Source organism: Cyanistes caeruleus, chromosome 3 (genome assembly GCF_971803275.1).
Source record: "Cyanistes caeruleus chromosome 3, bCyaCae1.hap1.1, whole genome shotgun sequence".
Taxonomy (NCBI): domain Eukaryota; kingdom Metazoa; phylum Chordata; class Aves; order Passeriformes; family Paridae; genus Cyanistes; species Cyanistes caeruleus.
The window spans coordinates 112,006,708-112,019,839 of NC_141703.1; the positions used below are offsets into that span (position 1 = coordinate 112,006,708).

Consider the following 13,132-nt stretch of genomic DNA (forward strand, 5'->3'; position numbering starts at 1 on the left):
CCTACAAGCACAAAAATAAATTCTTTTCCTCATCTTGGCCATACAGTCTCCAAGTGCTTGATCACACACTTCCCTAAATAACCATTTCTTTATCAACCCGAAGCAGAAAAGATGAATTTATACAAAATACTGTATATGAAAAAATAGTCTTTATATAAACTAATGAAGTATTAATACTCAGCATGTCAACACTGTAATATCAATTATCTGCAATGTGGTCTTACTTTTGTTGGGTGTGTTCTCCACCCCCCACACCTTCCTTTATTTTTTTTTTCCCTTCAGTATAGAAATTAATGGTAATGAGAAATTAAATAAATCTCAGCATATGCTAGGACATTTTAACACCTGACAATAACAGATCTTTTACAGGTGGCCACTGGAGAAACTTCATCTTCTGTTTGTTAACCTGAAGGGTTGTCACTGTCCCCAGAACCAGATGGCCTGAACACTGGTGCTCCAAGTAAACAGAAGAATAGGAAGTAAAAAATGAGGGAGAATATCTGTGAATCAGCTGAGTTAAGCTATTTGTATCATTTCACCATTCTCCTTTTAACTGCTGTTCAATTTTGGACACCACTTGAAAAAAAAAAAAAAAAAAAGAGAGCTCTGAAGGCATTATTTTTATTCTTAATTAGGATGTACAGAAGGAGACATGGGTGTACAGTATTAGAAATATGACTCTGCTAAAAATAACCATAAATAAACATATTTTCTACATTTGTGTGCACACATATTTGTGCATGCCATGATTGAGCTCCTCTGGATCTATGTGGGAAAAATGTTTCCCCCTGCAGTTATACTCCCCTTTAAAAGAAAACAATAGTATTGTTTTATCTACATCAATAAACAAAATATTTTTACTAATCTTACAGAAAGAACATAATCCAGTGCTACATATTTCTTAGGTCTGAATCAGGTCCTCAATCACGTACACAAAGAAAAATCAGTCAGTCCTTTATCGAGTGCACAGGGCCCAAGGCAGGCTACCCTGCAGCAAGGTTTGCATCCATAAAAAGAAAACAGAAAAAAAAATTCAAAAGGAAAAAAATGCACTTCTCATTTTTAGTTAGTAGAAATTCCCACAGATTGTGGATCTCCTGGGATGAGACAGCTCATCCCAGGAGAAGTGCTGAAGGAAGAGTGCTGAAGTGCTGAAGGAAGAGTGACTCCTGAGGAAAATCACCTGGCAAGAAGTGGCTGAGGCAAATCACTCAGGAGCAAAGTAAGTGATGTATTTATTCCTTCAGAACCTTCAGTGTCTTGAAAAGATGATTGCAGCCACTCTGAAATTGATGAATTCAGTCCAAACTCATCAGTTTCATCTGCAAAACATATCCAGGCAATGGACACACAGCCTGGGTGTAGTTTCCCCTCTCCAGACCTGCCCAGCAGGTCCAGCCTGCCCTCACAGGCATCACAACAGGACATGGGTGACAATTAAATATTCAGTGTCCCCCACGGCAGGCAGGTGCTTCAGCCATAGGGCATCATCAGGATCAGGTCTATGAAGTTAGGAATAATTTTTCAGCTCCTCTCCTTCATTCCACTTTCCTTATCTCCTTCAGACTGGAACCACTACTTTTCCATGCTCAAACCTGTTTCATTACATTTTAGATGTTCTTACAAGGGAGGTTTCCACACTGGCTGCAGGAGGCTTCTGCTTCAGATGTGTGTCATGCTGCTCTTTAATAGTATCTAAAATGCAAAAAAACATACTTCCTTTCAAGTAGTAACCTGAAAAAAAAAACTTCCTCTTCCTGATAAAAGCTTTTAGAACACTCATTTTCCCTGTGACATCAAGAGAGTTGCACACCTCGATAGAGAGGAAACAATAATGCAGAACTTAGAAGATGCAATCCTGATGTCTAGACAAAAATGACTGGGAGAAGCAATGGTACATTTTGTCATTGTATATCCTACCACTACATATTAATCTGGAAACTGGAGGACAAAACAGCATTTCCCTATACTAAGACATAAGAACCACATAAAGAATGGGTTAGAATTCATGGTCTAATTTTTTTTTTTTTTTTTTTCATGAATTTGGACAGTTTGGTGAAAAGTAAAAATGTAAAACTTCACACAAGCACTTGATTACTACATTAACTCATTACAACTTCTTTCAATCCTGATAGATCCTTCAGTGTAACAAAATAAAAACACTTGGTCAGGTCCATTTTGTGAACCAGTTCAGGAAATGTTTCATGAAGATGTACGCAGTCAGATCTTCACTGGCAGGCATTTTCCACTGTGACCATCATTTGTTTTTCCACATACTGTTAAAGTTAAATGAAAGCCAATACCTAAATAACCCACAAATGCCTACAGCCACACAATTACTAGATGAAAGAATTTTATGAATTTCTTAATAATTCATTTGCTCTCCTTGTACCAGAGCTCCTCTTGCAAAACTGTGTGACCATCACTCAGTTGTTTCCTATAAAAATCTCTGAGGTTGATCAGCCAGTTACCAGGGGTAACTCTTAAAAAAGCTGAACAGTTTCATTGCTATTGACAATTCTTTCCAATAGAACGCCTTGGAAAGGATTCCTGGTTGTGCTGAGGAGACAGAGAGGAGCTCTCATAAAGCAACTTTAAGTAAATAAATAAAGTACTGTCTGACTATCTCAGTGTCCTGCACTGGTTCCCATCATGTAATTAACTTGATTTAAAGCCAGTGGTAATTCTAAAGGAGAATTTACTGGTACTAAGATGAGCAACTCTGAAAATCAGTGATTTGGTCCTCCTGTACAGCAGCCCTGCTCACCACACTACAATGCAGAATTTCTGCCAATGCAGCACACCCCTAAAATGCCAATTAAGAACATGTTCTCTTTCTAGAGACTCTCTCCTGCCTGATTCTCATGGTCTTCCCCATGCCCAGCCACAAGAGAAAGCATTATCAGCTCCCTCGATGTGGATTTCCAGGGGGTAAAACAAAAATCTTTCCATAACTGTAGTAGGGATGTGGATGTGAAACACAAAGCTCCCTCACTGTCCCCCTCATGGCATCAAGCAGCAGATGAATGGAGGCTTGAGTGGAATACGACACTCGTGCTACCAGAAACTGCTTCCAGATTTGGGAGTGATGGTCCAGGGCTCACTAACAGCATGTTTCATCAGGAGTGATGGCAGGGAAAGTAAAGAACCTTAAAACTAACGTGATTCCTGAACACTGTCAGAAAGCTGCAGCACTTCCAGAAACATGTGGAGTAATAACTGCTACAATGAACAGAATACAGTTTAAATACCTCCCACAAGAAGGAAAATAAACAAACAAATCCTGTGCCAGGTAGAATCACTGTGAGATTCCCCTCACTGCTGAAGAAATGAGGAAAGCTGCTAGGAGACACTATCCTGCAACTTGCAGTATTTAGAGAGCCACCTATAAACAACTTCACCAGTGGAAAGCACTTCCAAATTGTCTTCTTTACAAAGAAAATACAGAGCAATAGCCAATGTCAAAAGATGTATGAAAATTTTTTTCTTCAGCTAATTAACATTTTTCATTAATATTTAAAAAAAAAAATAATAAAAAAAACCTCATACCACTATGTCATCTTCTCTCATTTGGCAACAAACTTTGAGTTTAGAAATACCCTGGTCAGTTATTAAAAAAATGCCAACAAATGGGAAAAAAAATTAAATTTTCTATTAAAAAAAAAAAAAAAAAAAAGGTCTAATTGAAATGTGTCATACAATTCCAAGCACCAAGAAAATACTCTGTGGCAGAAAGTCAGCCAGAACTTGGTTTTGGTGGGACAGAGCGGAGTCAGCGCAAAGCCTGACATACATTTTTGGAATGGTGAACCCTTCGCAGCAAAGGGGGCTTGTACCTGTATTTTCATCCACCTATGAGCACAGATCTGAGTCTTCCCAACCCTCCACTGCCCCAGCAGTGGCAACAGATCATCTTTGTGTCTTGGATTATTCTGAGGCTACAACCAACATTTTTAGACAAGCAGGCCAAACTCAGGCAAGGTCAAAGTTGCACCTTGATGCAATTTTAGTTTCCAGCTAGGATCAGCTATCACGCTGATGTTGCCAAAACCATGCTGAAACCAGACCAAGAAGCCTCTGGGAAGGGACAAAAAATAAAAAAGGGTGTCCAGCAGTGAAGCCTGGTTTTAAGTAGCCTGATTTGCTGTTTGCTCAATAATAAAAGTCAAGCTTCCCATGATTTTACAGTCCTGCATTTCCCCTCAAATATTTTAGTGAAGATGTTAGCAGCTGCTCAGAAGAAAATGATCTAAAAACAGCCAGCAGAACTTTGCAGGACCTACCCAACCCACATGCCAACAGTTTGGCCCATGCACTGAAGAACTCTTTCCCAAAGCTGAGATTCTTGCTGCAGCCCAAAGCCAGGCTGCAATCCCGAGAGAGCCACAGCCCTGTGAGGGCTGCACTTCCATTGCCTGAGCTGGGACACTGCACATGGTTTTGTGCAGAACGTTCCAAATTTGGCAACTGTCACGTTCAGTCTGTGGTCACACTGCTGACTGAAGCACTCCACCAGGGTGGGGGCAAGGGATGAACAAGGCAATAAAAACCAAAATGAATTAAAAAACAGTTGCTGCAATACTGAACTGCAGGAATCTTCAGGAAAGACTGGAAAGACCAAGCCTCTGTTATTTTCATTTAAATGTTTAGTAAAAGCTTTCCAAAATTAAGAGGTTTCGTTACAAATATGAGATGTAAAGACATAAAAACTAGCAAAGTAAGTCAAATTACCCTAGAGATTATTGCTTCTGCAGAACATAAAAGCTTCCATCATCAATTCGGATGATTTGGCAAATTCTAATTTTATGGCAGCTTCCTGCAGTTTTTGAAGAGGAAGAATTTAATTTTCCTCCTCCCCGATTTTACTTTTCTTATTAAACACACTCCCCAAGAGTGTCTGAGGCCAGATTTAGATACCTCAGCTTTTCCTACAGCTGAAAAAGAAGAAACAGCCAAAGCAGCAACCCCTCACTGTAGGTTTCTCTCGAAAGGCTGCCATGAAGGAGGGAATGCAAGATAGCAATCAGCAATGCAGGACTGCCTATAAATAAAAACATCACCTCCACTCCATGCTAAGTGGAAGCCCTCCAGTGGTCTTCCTCCTTTTGCCAAGTATGGACCCTGCCTGTGGAAAAGAGATAACCATCCATCCATTCTCAGTGATGAACACAGGCAGAACAGATTTTTATTTGTTTTTTATTACTTTGAAACATGAGCGTTCTCTTGATATTGTTAAAGTGGCACAAAGCTCAATTTCCAAGTATGCAAAAACATATGACTGGTGGTGGGCTGGAATGCACTGTTTATCAAAGGGGCCTAATAAGGTTTCGGTTTTATTAGGCTATTTCCTGTAAGTTGATATGTGCCAGTTCTTTTCATTAGGACAAGGATATAAAAATTAAAAATGGATTAACCTAATGGGTTCCAAATTGCTGTGTCGCCTTCGCTTCTTTGCATGTTTTTTTTTTTTTTTAAACACCTCCAATTGGTCCTTTTCCAGTGCCTCCTACAAATGCAAGAGGCAGAAAGCTTCAGGATACCTGAATTAGAGTTTAGCTGAACTCACATTCAAATACAAATCCTACAGATCTCATTCCATTACATCACTCTGGCATTAAATCTGATATCACTGAGGCACTGTGTTAAATATGCAAATGCAAAATGGGGGCTACTGTGTTGAAAGGGAGTTTAAATTCCCTTTAAAACCCAAGGGTTTTTTTCCCTCAGAGTTAAAGAAGAAAACCCAGAAACTACAGATGAGATTGAGTTACCCAAACCCTGCCAATCCCTGCCTTTTATCGGCCCAGAATAGAAGAGGGTCTCTTGTAGGATGTGTCATATTTGTCAGTCCCACTGGGTGCCCAAACCCTGAGGCACATAAAATGGCACCACATGACATGCCTAGCCAAAACTCAGCAGCAAACATTATTCAAATCATTTTTGTAAGCTCTATAGCACTTCTCAGAAAGGTTTAACCACACTGCACATCTAACTCCTTAAGTCTACATTCCCTTGGAAAAAAAAAAGTGATTTCCAGTATTCACTAGTTTTACAGAATTGAGCTCTCTAAAGGTCTGGTAGATTTGGAGCATGACAAAGATCCCCCATGGGAAGACTTTTAGGAGCTTAAAGGGAAAAATAAATGTTGAGTCAGTGTCCAAGTTCACTTAAGGTAAGCTGAGAAGTCCAAACCTACTATGACACACTCAGTTTCTAGAATTCTAGACACAAAAAATTGTCACAGAAAAGACTCTTGGGCACACACAACACCCACAACTAAAAGTTCCAAGGTTCCCACAAATTTTACTGCAGTTCAAACATATTCAAGGTCCTTAAATCAACAAAATCCACAGCAAATGATCAGTACCCCTTTGGAGGGCAGAAATTTTTGAGACAGGGACCAGAGCATAAGTCCAGGAAATGACTATTCATTTGTTAAAAAGGCTGTGATATCCCTCAAGCGAATCAACTGGCAGCATGCCAGAACTCAGAAAAAAATTTTGCTTTTAAGGAACTCCCTGTGTAGGGCACAGAAAAAAAAAAAATAAAGAGACTTGGGTTGGGCTTGGTTCAGTTTTGTTTTTCTAAGTTTAAAGCAAAGAAGTCAACAATCATAAAACAATTCTGAGAATCCTGAAGCACTACATTTGGAAATCCACATACTCAAGTGTGCCCTGGTAATTTTTGTCAAGCTTTTCTTCTCTACCTCCATGAATAAAGATCTCCAGCTTGCATGGAATGCTTGGGTCCTTACATGGCTGCCTCACAAATAAAATAAACCCACAGAGCAAATGACTCAACACCATGGTGCAAGATGCAGGAGTAAAATGCCAATAGCGTAAGAAATCTCCTCAAATGTCATGCTGAGAAAATCAAGATGCTGAACCCATCTTTATTTTCCAATACAGTGATGTCACCAACATGATATTTTCATTGTTTGCCAGGTTAACAGAATTTATGGAGGTAATTAATGCAGAACATGTGTGCTGAGCTATCCATATGAAAAATGGAATTGCCCTGACTTCATTTGCTGCCTTTGCAACCAAAACCCTAATAACATCTTTTTTCACTATTTCCATATGTGAGAAACACAAATATTTATAACAAAGGTAAATGACTAAATGACTGCTCTATTCCCATCTACCCACTATGAAAGACACTTTCATACCCCTGTCTTCTGCTTATTCTTCACCACCTTACCACAAAGGGCTCGGGTTTCCATTCTGTTCCACAAACTAGGCATGTTCCTCACGCCTCTTCTCCAGCATTTCTTTCATTGGTTTGCATGGAAAATTCTGTTCCAATTTTTTGAACACCTTCTGGCTAGCTCTAGCCCATATTTCAGGAAAGGCAATAGTATTAAACATTAAATTCCTTTATTTTGTCTTTTCTTTTGGGCATCTACAAGGTCAAAGCATCCCCTCACTTTGGTAATCAGCTTTTACTAAAAAGAGGACTGGACACACAGCTCTCAAAATGAGAAAAAGATTATCTTTGCCTTCACCTCTTTCTGCTGAATGTTGATTTCTGGAAGGGACAGAAAAAAAGGCATAGGCATGGGAGGAAGGATGGGCAGGTGGGCTGGGAATAAAGAACCCGAAGAGCTTTCCCTGCAGAACATTTTCCACAGCTGGAACCACGTACACCAGGAACGCTGAACACTCCAGCGTTGCTAGGACATTTGTTCTCTGAGGTAAATCACGGGAGAAAAGTTTTTGCAGTTTTGCAGTCCACCTCAGAACCTGTCTAAGATAAAGGCCTCAAGTCAGTTTTCTCCATGAATATTAAAGCTGGGCAGACATAACTTGTCTTGCTTTTCTTTATTTTTTTGTTGTTTTTTTTTTAAAGAAAGCACTGTCAGAGCAAGATTAAATAGAATGGTAAAAATGCCTCTACCCTTTCTAAACTGCAGCCTCTGTTGAAATTCACCACTGGTAAATCAGAGTCACGAAGCTTACTAATGTAAACAAAGCTCAGACTTTCAGGGAGGCACGGAATTTCTTAATTTGTGCTTTGCTCACTGTTCAGATCACTGTCAGGGCTGAATTCTGGGTTCCTGACTTTGTCAGTAATCAGAGCAAGTCTGGATTTTTTTTTAATATTCAGATCCAATTTACTTCATCTCTGGCTACTTATTCTCTTCCTTTAATCCTTTTCTCCCCCTCCAAAATGGATGTCTTAAAAAGCCTTGCCTCTTAAAAAAAATCCAAGAACAAACCCCCTCTAGCTGTCTTCTAACTTCTCAGCAACTAAATTAATCAATTCCATGTCACTTGTTGTTATTTGTTACTGCACAAAATTTGTGGGAAGCCTACCACAGAACAAAATATGGTTTTTTGCTTTAATTGTAATTTATTTAAAGAATAACTTGTCATTCTAGATTTTCTACAAACCCCTCAATTCCTAGACACCAATTTAAAAGTTTAAGATTTAAATTCCTGTCCTCTAATGTGAGGCAACTATACATAAGCAGGTTTAATTACTATTTAAAAAAACCCAAAAACAATGCCATGCAAATCTTTCAATTCAAATATAGATACAAAAACATTATGAGAAACCAGCTGGAAATAAAAAAAAAAAAAAAAGCACCATTCCCACACCATATTACACTAAACTGCCCTGACTGAATCTTAACATTCAACCTATTGTTCTCTTAATTGCTAGCAAGTTTCAACTACTGTTCGTTTTGGTCTGCTATTCTTCTTTCATCAATATTTTTCCAGGAGATTAATGGGATTTTCCTCCATATTTTGCCTGAAACAGCAGGACACAGTAGTTAAATGAACAAAAAAAAAAAAAAAAAAAAAGGAGAGTGGTACAAACATTTCTGCTCACAACATGTCTGATTTAATAACATCTCTGCAAATTTAAGGCTTTACATGCTGATGTTTCACTCTGGCTCCCCGTCACTATCGCAGATTGGAACTTTTCTGTCACCATCCCAAGGTTTCTTTCAGGCAGGATTATCTTTATTTCTACATCTCTATTTCTTTCATTCAGTCACTGCAGAAATTTGAAAGGAACTTTCAGTTTAAGGGACTGAATTTTAATCTTGCATCTGCTTCACACTGCAAAATGAGAACTTGCGCTTGGATTTAGCAAGCGCCCAAGAATCTAAAAAACACAAGACTACTGCTGGGGAATACAATCCTAAACCCACAAATTGCTACCACACTCTTTTTCCAAAATTACACTCCTGGGAGTTCATATCTAATCTTTGGAATTAACCTATTTCTGTTTAAAAGTTTTAGTTCTCGTTTAGAACAGTTTAAATTTTTTTTTTTATTATTTTTTTTTTTTAAAAAAAAAGCTACTGCTCCAAAGTGTTTACAGATATAAGGGTTACCCCCACTGTGGTGAATTTTTAGGAAAAACAATCATTTAACAGTAGTCAGATGCTTTTGTGAACTAAAAATTCTGCTATTTCACTCTATCATTTCTTATTACAAGTCTTTTCCTCTTCGTAAATACATTTTCAGCAATGCTTCAACAAATCTAAAAATGCAAAAACAAAAACAAAAAAAAAAAAGGAAATGTTTCATTCCAGAAAAAGCACTCTTTGGATGCTGGAATTATGTTTTAGAAAGGCAGGGGGTTAGGGAAAGCCCTCTGCCCCACCTTTGGAGATTTATCTAACATCTCTGGAAACATCCAATTTTGCACCTTAGGGTATCAAAATTACCTTCTGGGTTTCAATACCAGCTCCACTGAGCTTTGAACTTCACCACCAGTAAAGGCATAATTATTGCTCCGGTTATTTATTTTTATTTTCTTCCACAGAAAAATCAAAGACCAGCTCCAAAGCTACACGAGTTACAGGTATCTTATGGCACTAACTCAGGCTCTGCATAAAACTCCACGAACAGGACTGTGGTATTTGGTAACAGCTCTGTAGTGACCCTCACTGGTGATAAAATCCAGAGCTCTGAAAATGAGAAAATGAACACCTGCGTCTGTATTTCTAAACTTTCATCAAGTGGGGATTACAAGAACAAGAGCAATTATAGACATTTTCCTCGAGGAAAACTCACAAGTTCTCCAAAAGAATCAAAAAGTAAGTATACTAATAGCAATTTACCTAACTCCAGCAGAGAATAATTTAGAAAAAAAAAAAATTAAAACTAATTTGTACATCCTCCCAGCTGGGAATGAAAAATTTAAGTTCAGTCAGAATGCACTCCTGATTTGCAAAGCTTTTGTGTAAACAACTGTTAAACTTGGTGTGCCTGTTATCTGTTCCATGCTTGCCCATCTGGTGGTGCCTTTTTGCTGAGGGTACAGAAGAGTTCTGACCCATTTCCCTGCCCTGAGTGCTTCACTGGGCAGCAGATACGGTGTGTCCAAATTAACTGCAATAAGAATTAATTGCTGTGTCAAATTTGCACATCTCTGTGTTTCATCACCAGCTTTAAGTTTGCTATAGCCAAGAGAGAGATTTTCATCTTTTTAAGTACACTATGCTGAAATAGCAGTAAGTCAAGAAAAAGCCCAGTGACAAACAGTAAAGAAAACAACTTATTCCACATATTACAGTCTAATACCAAAAACATCAGAAAATGATGCATTTACCCAATTTCTCCTGGTTTTAAAACAATCATGTGAATTTTAAAACATTTATTTATTTTATTTATTTAAACATTTATTATTTGTCTAATTATACACCTTAGGATTAAGCACAGAAGCTTTGAGTAAGACACAGCTGTATGAAAAACAGTCCTCTAGCCCCCCATGACTGGGCTTTCTGAAACTGAATTTTAAAAGGTATCACATTCAGACTTCTAAACCTACTTTAAACTTCTTCTGCAGATAAACATTCAATTGCAAGCCAGGGGCAGCAGCAGGAATAGTGTCACGAGAAATGAAGACTTACCCTGACCTAATGATACATGACACAGAGCGAAGTAAGATTTGTAAAAAGCATTTCCCCCTTCTGATTCTATTGAGAAGTTCCCACTATTCAGTCAGCCTTTCCCAAAATCACGTGCAAGACTCGGGCAAGAATTTTGTTCCATGTGCAAGCAGCACATTTTTCAAAACCACACCAAGAGCTGTCACTACTACAAAGGCACAGTAAACTATCTTTAGCAATTTTAAGTGTTAACAGAGACCAGCTCAGATAAAAATGGTGCATTTAATTGTGTGGTTCTGCGAAGTTCTGAGATGGTAATCAATGCTCGAAAGATGAAACTGCGGCTCCAAATCCAATACAGACTGAAAGGAGAGGCTGATTGGAACCTTCTTACTGTAAACCCAAAACAGGCACTGCTTGAAGCCAAGTACTGTAAGCACATTTCCCGTATTGATCTTTTGGTAGCTGTGTTCACAAGAAATTAATTTTATGCTAGATTGAGAGGTTACAAGAAGTTTCCTGTCTGCACAGTCAAAATATTATTGAAGCAATTCAGGTTGTCAGTAAAAGCTTAAACAAATTTGCTGATAATCCTGTTAATGACCTAGGTCAAGTGTTAACTGTTGTGGGTTATAAAACAGTGAAATTAAGGTGGCTGGTACCCTCAGGCAGGCAATATAGTTACAGAAGAGACTGAGGAGAAATTATTAAATTAAGAAAACGACAGAACTCATTCAATTTCTTGACACCACAGGAATTATTCAGAAAGAGAATCGCATCCTTCTAAGGGAAAGGACACACAATCCTCATCAAGCAGAGAATATCCAGCAGAGTGGAACAGGAGAACCTGTGGTTTTTGTGCACCTACGGGGTTCAGTCTGCAAACTCCAAACTGGAAAAGTTGGATGTTAAATCTTCCTGACATTTTCCTGCCTCGCAGAAAACACAGATAAATTTGAGCTTCAGAGAACCTCCTTCAGCTCCCGTGATTGTGTAGATTTCTCACGAGCACGGCAAGAGAGTGTGAAAACAAACTCAGGGGAAAGTTTTACTTTATATCCAGGAAAAAACCCTAAATAAAATTTCTCTGGGATGAAGCAAATTAAGAAAATCTCGAGCTCTCCAAGAAAAAGACAAAAAAGGAATGTACTGAGCACCACAAAGTGCAGTAAGCCAGCAGCCTGTTTTCAGTCCCTCTGTCATCCTTTTCTCCCTTCATCTCATCCAGTTCCACTGTAATATTACCGCCAACAGTCATCAGCTTTAATATTAATTGCAAATGTTAAGTGAAGGTGGATTTAAAAAATAAGAAAAATAATTATTTCAAGTCAAATAAATGTAGGAGCTGTTTCTCTGATAGCTCTGCCCACACTCTTGTTACGTGCCCACTGCAACATTTACATCTCCTAGAAGTTAGACTAAGCTGTACAAACACACCAAAAATTAGTTCCATCCGTCGTTAAAATAATTTATGGGGAGAATTTCAACAGTAGCTTTAATATAAAATGTAAGGAAAAAGATAGACATTTTTATTTACATGCCTACATGAATAAATGCTGTCCAAAATATGTATTTTTTAATTTTCAGTGGTGGAAAAAGGAAACTCTTCTAAATACTTCAGAGAAATGTAGAAACATCTATTTCTAGTCTTGGGAGAAAATTTATGGAAACAACAGAAATGCAAATGAAGTGGTTAGAAAAAGATTATTTAATAGAGAAAAACATCATCTTCTGACATGATTCAAAGCTGCACACTAACACTTGTTCATCAAATTAGTGGGTCAGCAAAATATAAGAATTAAGATTTCTAAACTCACATGATCAATCCATATAGTGTAAATATATAAAAGGATTACTGAGCTTTCCTAAATGGGGGTTAAAAAAAAAATAATAAAAAGCCCTTAAAAGTTGATCTCTTTTTTTTAAAAGAAACTGTCAGTATGCCTGTTTTTGAAAAGCACAGCAAAACATACTTAAAAAAAAAAAAAGCCACTCGAAAGCAGGTTACTCTCCTGTAACTGCATTTTTACTGTGGTTTTCACTACTGATTTTGCAAATATTGCTCATCTTGTACAAAATAGTACTCATCTTGTACAAGCTCTTGAAGCTGAGCAGAGAGAAGGGAGGCAGCATTTGCTGGAAGCTGACTTGGACAAGTGTACTTAACATGCATTCCGTATGACACCCATATTTTCCCTCCTTTCTCAATTCTCAGCGCCAGTGACTCGAAACAAAGACACAAAAAGTGGGGCTTTTTTTTTTGCAAACTGGAATGCTCCAGCA

General features: G+C 38.1%; 1 protein-coding gene across 2 annotated transcripts in view; it reads right to left on the reverse strand.

The window, feature by feature from the left end:
• The window catches only part of EPHA3 (EPH receptor A3), a 177,399-nt gene that overhangs the window by 162,325 nt on the left and 1,942 nt on the right, over nt 1–13,132 (reverse strand). The gene's annotated exons all lie outside the window — the stretch shown is intronic.